This window comes from Saccopteryx bilineata, chromosome 2 (genome assembly GCF_036850765.1).
Source record: "Saccopteryx bilineata isolate mSacBil1 chromosome 2, mSacBil1_pri_phased_curated, whole genome shotgun sequence".
Classification (NCBI taxonomy): domain Eukaryota; kingdom Metazoa; phylum Chordata; class Mammalia; order Chiroptera; family Emballonuridae; genus Saccopteryx; species Saccopteryx bilineata.
The window spans coordinates 191,610,741-191,620,671 of record NC_089491.1 but is presented as its reverse complement, the minus strand read 5'-3'; positions in this window follow the sequence as shown (position 1 = coordinate 191,620,671).

The following is a 9,931-nucleotide window of genomic DNA, read 5'->3' as shown; positions in this document are numbered from 1 at the left end:
TCCTGGCCTCCTCCACATGGCCTTTCTCTGCTCTCCTCTCTGCTCTCCTCTCTAATGCTAATCTCAGGAACTGAGAGAGCAAGCTTCCGGTCTGCCCCCATTTTATAGTGTAGAAATCAAAACCTTTAATCCAATATACAAATAAGGAAGTCTTGATACAAAGTCACTTATCTGAGGCATAATGGGATTTCTCATGAGAGTGCACCACCTTACATCAAAAAGGCTTAAAACTAAGCCTTAGGCTATAAGGATCCTGCCTACTTACAGACTGTCCCCCCACATTCAATGCCAACTATAAGCGAGCAAACATATATATCATATTTACCAACTTATTTGACCAACAGAGCTATACAAATACCACTGACATATGAATGGATAAACAGAAACTGGTATATCCATACCACAAACTATCATTCAGCCTTAAAAAGGAAAAGAACTCTGACACATGCTTCAACATGGATGAACCTTGAGAATATTTGACCAAGTGAAATAAACCAGTCATACAAAGACAAATACTGTATGACTTCAGTTATATGAGATATCTTGAGTAGTCAGATCCACAGAGGTGGAAAGTAGGATGAGGTATCCAGGGGCAGAGCAGAGCTGGGCACAGGGAGATGCTATTTAGTGGATACAGAGTTTCAGTTTTGCAAGATTCTGGAGATCTGCAAATGTGAATATACTTAATGCTAACCAGATATACACTTAAAAGGGTTAGGATAGTAAATCTGATGTGTATTTTACCACAATTAAAAATCAAAACAAACAAAAAGAAGCTACTAAAAAAGAGGAAAGAAAAACCTGACCTGTTGCTCCAACATGGATGAAACTTGAGGACACCACGCTAAGTGAAATAAGCCAGTCACAAAGTTGCTGCAGAGTTATGATTTGTTTAATATGAGATACTTAGAACAGTCCAACTCATAGAGAGATAAAGTTGAACAGTGGGTGCTAAGAGCTGGGGGAGTGTAAAGTCAGTAGCCACAGTCACCATCACAGCTGCCTGGCCCCATGCAGGTTTGCATTAGTTTCGGACAGACAGTAATGAAACAATAGAGCCAAGAACTGATGGGCCATTACCTTTAATCCTAGCTTGCACCCAGCGGGCAAGAAACACACACAGTGGGAAAACACTTCCCTTTTATTCAGGGCTCTCAAAGCCACTGACTTATCCAAGTTTCCTAGAATCAAAAGTTTCTACCTCACCAGCCTTATTCACCTCTGTTCCCCATCTCCTTCTCTCTGTACAAACTCTGCACAATCTGGCTTCTCCTTCAGCACTCTGCTATCTTGGCTGCTTCTCCTGGCCTCCTCCACGTGGCCTTTCTCTGCTCTCTCCTCTAATGCTATTCTCAGGAATTGAGAGAACAAGCTCCCGGTCTGCCCCACTTTATAGTGTAGAAATCAAAACCTTTAATCCAATATACAAACAAGGAAGTCTCTGATACAAAGTCACTTATCTGAGGCATAATGGGATTCCTCATGAGAGTGTACCACCCACATCAAAAAGTGTGGGAAAGGGCCCTTGCCGGTTGGCTCAGTGGTAGAGCATCAGCCTGGTATGCAGGAGTCCCGGGTTCAATTCCCGGCCAAGGCACACAGGAGAAGCACCCATCTGCTTCTTCACCCCTTCCCCTCTTCTTCCTCTCTGTCTCTCTCTTCCCCTCCCGCAGCCAAGGCTCCACTGGAGCAAAGTTGGCCCAGGCACTGAGGATGACTCTGTGGCCTCTGCCTCAGGCGCTAGAATGGCTCTGGTCGCAACAGAGTGATGCCCTAGATGGGTAGAGCATCGCCCCCTGGTGGACGTGCCGCGTGGATCCCGGTCGAGCGCATGTGGGAGTCTGTCTGACTGCCTCCCTGTTTCCAACTTCAGGAAAAAAAAAAGGTGGGAAAGGCTTAGTCTTAAAACTAAGCCTTAGGCTATAAGGATCATGCCTTCTTACAGCCTGTCCCACCACATCCAATGCAAACTATAAGCAAGCAAACATATACATCATATTTGAAAACTTATTTGACCAACAGGGAGGGAGGTGGAGAGTTAGTATCTAATAAGTGGGGCTTCTGTTGGGGAAGATGAGGGGTTTTGAAGAGGGACGGTGGTGACACAATGATGGGAAGATGCATAATGCCACTGAACTGGACACTTAATTGTTTAAATGGTACACTTATGCATTTTTACCACAATTGGGAATAATAAATTGCTAATGAAAACAAAGATAGCTCTTGTTTTACAGAGCTTCTCTTTCATGAGCCTAAAATGATAGAACAAGACATTGACACATACCTGACACTAAAAAAAGGTGGGGGGGAGAGAGAGAGAAATAAAATGGACCCAATTACCTCCACAAAGACAGTCTTCTAAACGCTGTACAATTTATTTTTGTGTGTAAATATGCTAATTTTACAGCAGTAATAACTTTGAAAAAGGGGAACCAGTGATTCTCAACTTCAGGAAAACTAGGCCACAGTATTGTTTATAGACACAAGTGCACCTGGTTTCATTTGGAATTTTTTTCTCAACCACCTTCACAATAAATACAAGCAGACACCATGTCAAATGAACCAGGGAACTTTGCTCAGGGCTGTTGGCAAATGGCTAACTTCCATGGTGATCAAATTTACGTCAGATGCCCCTGCGCCCTGACTTCCTGGCCCTTTCGAAGCAGCGGACCCCAGCTCTGCGTCCACTCTGTGGTCAGACTGAGGAGCCACACTTCGCAATACACACAGAAATTTTCCAGGTGGCTCTCCACTGAGCCTAATGTAATTGTCACACCTATTCACTTTTCCCAGCGCTGGCTTCAACCTTGGCCACACACAGAATCACCTGGGAGGCGTTTTTAAAACCCCACTGCCAAGCCTATGCATACAGCCAGGCAACACAATCAGACTCGGGGGCACTGGGACCCACAAGTGAGACCCCTGTTTTCAAGGAACTCTATATGATTTTTGTGAGAGCAATAAAAACTATATGTTTTCTTAAGAGTATATCCTCTATTTTTTTCTTTCTTGCAGTCTTTCCCTTAAAAATCCTGCCACTAATCTTGTGAGAATTTTATATCCCCGTTCCTATTCTACTTCATTTTTCAAAATAAGTGGTTGAATTATAACCTAATGATTGGCTTCATTATGAAGCACCAGCTAGTCTAGACACTGGGGATGTGCTGGTGAACAAGATGGCTTGCCAGCTTCTGGAAGCTCACCCTCTAGAGGAGGCAGACAGAGCCCCCGGAACAAATGTGCATTCTGATGGGATGGGCTTATCCTAATTGAAGAAGTTATTTCTGAATGATTATGTATTCACTGGAAAACACCTTTTATTTTAACCCTCACAGGAAATCTTTCTAAAATGGGTTAGTCTATTTCCTTGCAATAATAGATACTATTTTCTAAAGGAAAGTAATTTTTTAGTGGTGCTAGAACCTCACAGGGACCCGAGCTGACAGTCCAGTGCTGTCATGGAGATGGAGACACATAGGCATGCAGAAAACATTTGGGTCAGTGAGCTGAGACTGAGTCTTGCTTTGTCCTGATGCTCAGCTGGTGAACGGGAGCAGGGTGATTAATCCATGTAAACCTGTGTGTCTTCATCTGGAAAGAACGCATGGGCCACATCAGCGTCTGTTGAATTATTCGGAATATACCCCACACCTGAGCTGATTGCTATTCAGAGAGTTCATTCACATGTGTGTGTTTATATAGAATCAAAACAAAAGCTTTGTGAAAAATACTCCTGTGATGCATTCTTTGATTTCTTTTTCTATTTTATTTTCTAAGATATTTTGCTCACTGATTTCATGATCTGCTAATATCACAGGGGCAGTTTGAGAACCACTGTGCCCATCCTCAACAAAGAACTGACTGAGTAACCATAAGCCCCTAACATGCACTGAGATTCACTTGTTGTTTTGAAAATTCAATGTCATATCAACTTCATCATTTGCAATCATTTTTTAAAAGTTCAGTGAAATAAAAAAGAAACTACTTTCTGCGTAAGAGAGAATTCTGGAATAATGGTAAAATCTGGTTGGTGGAAGTTAATTTAGAACTCCTTCTCCCCCTGTGGCCCCACAGGGTTTGCATCAGGGGAAGCAGGAGTTCGGTCCTCGTGACATATCATCAAGGCCCAAGGCATGGCAAAGCAGAGAGCAGAGAGGGAGAGAGGGCCTTTCCTCAGACTTGTCATCCCACCTGTGACTTAAAGGGGTTGACGTGTGGTCACATTGCTTCCTTTTCATTGTAAATTGCTATGCCTGAGGTTTGCAAATCCCTGAACTGGTATTGGTGTTTTTTTTTTATTATTTTCTTTTGTTTTGTTTTAGAGAGAGCGGCAGAGAGAGACACAGAGAGAGAACATTGATCTTCTCCTGTATGTGCCCTGACCAGGGATTGAACCGGCAATCTCTGTGCTTCAGGACAATGCTAACCAACCGAGCTATCCAGCCAGGGCTGAGACTGGTATTGTGAGAGTCTGGAAACTCATGGGCATCAATGGAGGCAGGTGAGAATGTTTTGCATGTTCAGTGAGACCATGGATCCCTTTAATCCCATCACTGACAATGATCTGTCCTGTTGGGGTGGACAGTTCACATACTGGCCTGAACCACAGAAAGACAGTATGGACCTTTGCCTTTAAAATCTCCAACCAATTGCATGGAATAACAGTCTGCTGACTTGATTTCCTCATACGCTGGGGACCTGACTGAGCTTCAGAGGGCTGGGATTGGAAACCCCAGGCCAACAACTCATTCATACCACAGGAGACAGCACAACCATGGAGATCCACCTGTCAGCCACACACAGTGTTCTTTCAGCCTGAAAAGGTGTGGCTGCCTTTGTGGATCAGAAAATTAAGACTCAAAGAAAAGGATGAGACTTAGTTTACCTCAAGTTAGGGACAAAGCTAGGACCTGAATTGGATTCCCAGTCGAGCCCTCTCGTGTTTATCATGTGTGCCAGAATGGAAGGGGACTTTCAGTACTGATAACAGCATCTAACTCCTAAGTACTTCATGAGCACCTACTGTGCGCCAGGCCCCGCTCCAAGTGCTTCACATGACTAATTAATCTCAAAATGTACATCCTATGAACCTGGTACCATTTTAATTCTTGTTTCCAAGCTAAATAAACTAAGGGTGTCAAAGAGGGTGTTTTCACTTCCTCTAGCCCCAGCAGTACTTTCAAAGTCCAAATTAGGGAAAGCGGAGCTGAATGTATCCTAGCGAACAAAACCAAGATAGCCTTTGGCCGGAGTCCTCTGCATTGTGGATAAGATACATTAGAGAAGGGAATGAATTCAATTGAGCTCATTCAAATTTCATGCCACTTAATTTTAATAGAAAGAATATTAGCCCATAAATAACACTTTTAGATAGTTGGAATGTGGATATGTGCAATTTGATGTGGAACTGAAAGATATTATTTCAACATCATTTAATCTGATTTATCTCAAGGGAAATGAAGAAGACATTTTAGCAGCCATTAAAAAAAATAGTTGACTGGAATTCTAATAAATCTGGGAGTGAATGAATAAAGCATTGTCTCACAACCAACAACCAGAGCTTAAGCATCTCTAAAACCTCTGGGGGCTCAGCCCAAGGCAGGTAGGTGCTCCCTTCTCTTTCCTATCATTAATGTCCCCAAGAGCCAGGCATAGATCAAGTATGAAGCTTTCCCTGCACAGTTCACTGCACTGTCATTGTGGCTCCCTTCTCTTCTCCCTCACCACCCTGAGAGCCCCGTGAGTGCAGGAGTCACGGTCTTTTGGGCCTTGTATCAGAGAGTCTAGCCCAATATCTTTGCTGATGGCCAGTGTTGCCAAGTGCAGACAAACCCTGACCTCTGCCCTCACATATGTTCCTCCACCTAAGACTTCAGCAGCCCACAGATCCACTGGGACCAAACCCTGCTCACCCAGCAACCATCATAAAAAACAACAACCACAGATGCTTCCAACTTTCACCTACCCTACAGCAGCCTTTCCAAATAAATTTGGGGAAGTGTTCAAGAACACTGCAAGGGAGCTAAGAACATTGCAAGGGAACTTCCCCTGACTAAGAAAGTTTCTGAAACCCTGGGTTAAACTCAGTGGAATATTTCTTTAGGGAAGACTTCTTGGAGCCTTTAACTGTTTTCTTAGCCACCTGGTCTGTGGCATTTTGTTATGGAAGCTGAGCTGACTAAATCATCTCCACTGTGGGTGGAAACTGCGCATCAAGTCAGAGTAGAACATATACTGAGACTCAGCTAAACCATGAGGAGACAAACTTGAGAGCTCGCAGTGGCAATCTCCAAACAATAACAGGCACAACGCGAGCCTTACAGCGCCAGAGCGCTTGGAGTAGGTGGCACTGCCAGAGCAATGTCCATGTCATCCAGGCCAGATGGTGGTTGCCTCAGTCTGGAAAGGTTGTGCCAACTTGTTAGTCCACTTAACTGTGACCCAGTGAGGAGAGAGAGTTGGGGTGTTCACACACCAGTTCCCATGAGTCACTGGCTGATAGCTGCTTCAAAGGTGTAAAAGTTCTGGCACTTCCAACCTGCGGTGCAGATGGCAAAGCAGGCTCGGCCAAGAGGTGCAGATGCTGGTTGCTGGAAGCTGCCCGGTGTGCCCTGAGGAGTAAGGGGGCGTGCCCCAGGCATCGGCAGCACCTAGAACATCTTTCAAGCACATACCAGCATCTTGTGCAATGGTAATGTTTCTTGAAACACAGTTTGGAACACTCTGCTCTAGACTGGTCCAGAAAAGCTTGACTTTCTATCAGAATTCTGTCCATCTGTTCATACTTGGCTATATTGGTCTCAAGGGCTACCATAACAAAACACCAGACTGAGTGGCTGAAACAGCAGACATTTTTTCACAGTCCTAGAGGTTATAAGGCCAAGATCAAGGTCTCAGCAGGGCTGGCTTTTTCTTAAGCGTCTCTCCTTGGTTTGTAGGTGGCCATGTTCTCCCTACCTTCATTGGTCTTCCATCTTTCTGTGTCCTAATGTGAAGCCCCACCTTAATGATTTCATTTTAACTCAGTCACCTCATTAAAGGCCTTATCTCCAAACACAGCCCCCATTCTGAGGTGCTAGGGGTTAGGACTTCAATGCATAAATTTTGGAGGGACAACACGATTCAGTCAATAACACCATCTATAATTCTGCTGACATCAAGGCAGGCTTTTGAAAAGGACAAAAGGGATCAAGAGTTGTCTCACGTCTGATCCCATAGGAAAGTTCAGCATCTCTGAAAGAACAGGCTGCTCTGCACGGAGCTGTTCAGTCAGGGTGAAGACCCCTGGCTGAGTCCCACCCACCACTGCCCAGCGATTCTGTTGGCCATGGGGCACTAACTACCCCAGGCTCATGGGGAAGATCAGCCCTGCATGCTGCAGGTGATCTCATGTTGCCAAGATTGCAGCATTTCATTCTCCTTGCTTCCCACCCTAATTCCATCATCTATTCATCTGAAATGTGGTCCTCCGACGCACCTCCAACGCATCAGGTGAGTTCTGGACACTGGAGATACAACAGTGGAGCTGGTACTGGGGAGAGGAGACGGATAAACGGCAAGGTAAAGAAATAAAGTACCGAGCATGTCAGTAGTGCTAAGGGCTAAGGAGAGAAATACAGCCGGAAAAGCACTAGTGAGCACTGGGGACGTACAGTGTGTAGCTGCGGTCTCACTGAAGATGTGACAGTTGAGGAAAGACCCAAGGGAGGTGGGGCAGTCAGGGGGCACCTGGGGAGACATCCTGGGCTGCAGAGTGGCAAGAGGTCTGGATGATTAGGGACAGCAAGGGGACTTTGGCTTTACTCTGGGTGAGGCAGGACTCCATTGAGGGCTTCGGTGAGGAGCAGCATGATCTCACTGGGGTACACTAAGAACAGGCTGAAGGGTAGAGAGCGAAGATGCAGGAGACCAGCTAGGAAGCCCCTGGATAATCCAGGAGAGGGACGGCGTTCCTTCAGATCAAGGTGCTGGCATTGGAGGAGGTGAAAAGTAGTATTCTTTTTCCTTTTTAAGATTATTTGAGCCTGACCTGTGGTGGTACAGTGGATAAAGTGTCGACCTGAAACACTGAATTCACCAGTTCAAATCGTCTGGCTTGCCTGATCTAGGCACATATGGGAGTTGTGCTTCCTGCTCCTCCCCCCTCTCTTTCTCTGTCTCACTGTCTCTATCCTCCCCTAAAATGAATAAAAAAAGGGTTATTTGATTATTTAATAATTGATTCACAGCCTGGTGCAGTGGATAGAGTATCAGCCTGGGACACAGAGGACTCAGGGTTGAAACCCTGAGGTTGCTGGCTTGAGCAAAGGTTGCCGGCTTGAGTGCAGGGTCGCCAGCTTGAGCATGCAATCATAGACATGACCCCGTGGTCACTGGCTTGAAGCTCAAAGTCACTGGCTTGAGCAAAGGGTCACTGGCTTGGCTGGAGCCCCCAGTCAAGGCACATATGAGAAAGCAATCAATGAACAACTAAGGTGATGCAACGAAGAATTGATGCTTCTCATCTCTCTCCTGTCCTGTCTGTCTGTCCCTGTCTCCCTCTCTTGCTCTCTTCCAAAAAAATAATAATAATAATAATTCACAGAATTTGTCCTACAATGTACCTCTATTTTTTAAACAGACTTTTTTTAAAAACAGTTTAAGGTTCACAGAAAAATTGAACAGTACATATCAAGAACTTCCATATACCCCACGCCCCACACATACAGAGCACCCTCCATCAGCACCCAACACCAGAGTAGTACATTTGTTACAATCTATTAACCTACATCGACACATCATTATCAACCAAAACTCATAGTTTACACTAAGATTCACTCTTGGAGTTGTATATTCTATGGGTTTGAACAAATGTATAATGATGTATTACAGTATCATACAGAATAGTTTCACTTGTCCTAAAAATCCTCTGTGCTCTGCCTGTTTGTCCTTCCCACCCCCAACTCCCTGGCCACCACTGATCTTTTTATTGTCTTCTTATTCGTACCTTTTTTCTGAGTGCCATGTGGTTGGAAGTAGACTTTTCACACTGGCTGATTTTACTTAGTAATATGCATTAATGTTTCCTCCATGTCTCTTCATGGCTTGCAAGTTTATTATTTTTGTGTGTGTGTGCTGAACAATATTCCATAGTCTGGATGTACTACAGTTTACTTATCCCCTTACCTACTGAAGGGCATCCTGCTTGGTTCTAAGTTTTAACCATTATAAAGTCTAGATGTATTTTGACAGTGAACAGAATTTCCTGCCAGGCCGCTATTCTGTGAGCAATGACTCCAGTGAGAAGGCCGAGGTATTTGGCCAGTACAACTGAAGTAACAGGACTCACATGAATCTCGCTCACAGGAAGGCGGAGGGTGGGGGGGGGGGGTGATGTGATAACAATGGCCACAAGCATAATTGCAACTATTATTTACAGACCCTTAGCTTTCTTTGCACTGGGCTGGGGTTCATGTGCTGTGTGCTTTGTCCTGTGTCACACACAGACCAGCCCTAGGAGGTAGATGCTATTAACATTCTCCTTCTACAAATAGAGAACAGGTGAGCTGGTTGATTAGCTCAAGGTCACACAGGTCTGCTCATACCTGTCTCTGAGACAGTAAATATTTAGATAATAGTTGGAATTTTGACAAAAATGTATCAGCCTGGTTAATATAAATCTCCCTAGACCAGAGTAAATTTTCGGAGAAATAAATGGGAGGCTTTGTGGGAAGCAGCCAGCTGGCCATTTCCCTTGGCATTAGGGCCCTGCAAGGTGCCAGCAGTGCTCCCCCAGTCCCATACAATGCTCCTGGCACCGTGCCCAGTATCCCGCAGGGGCTCCACAAACTCAGGCTCTCAGACCAGAGAGGCTGAGTAGGACTGTCTGTGGGGACCATTGTAAGGCACAGAGACCAGACTAACAAGCGGCTTAAATCCAAAGAAAAAGAAA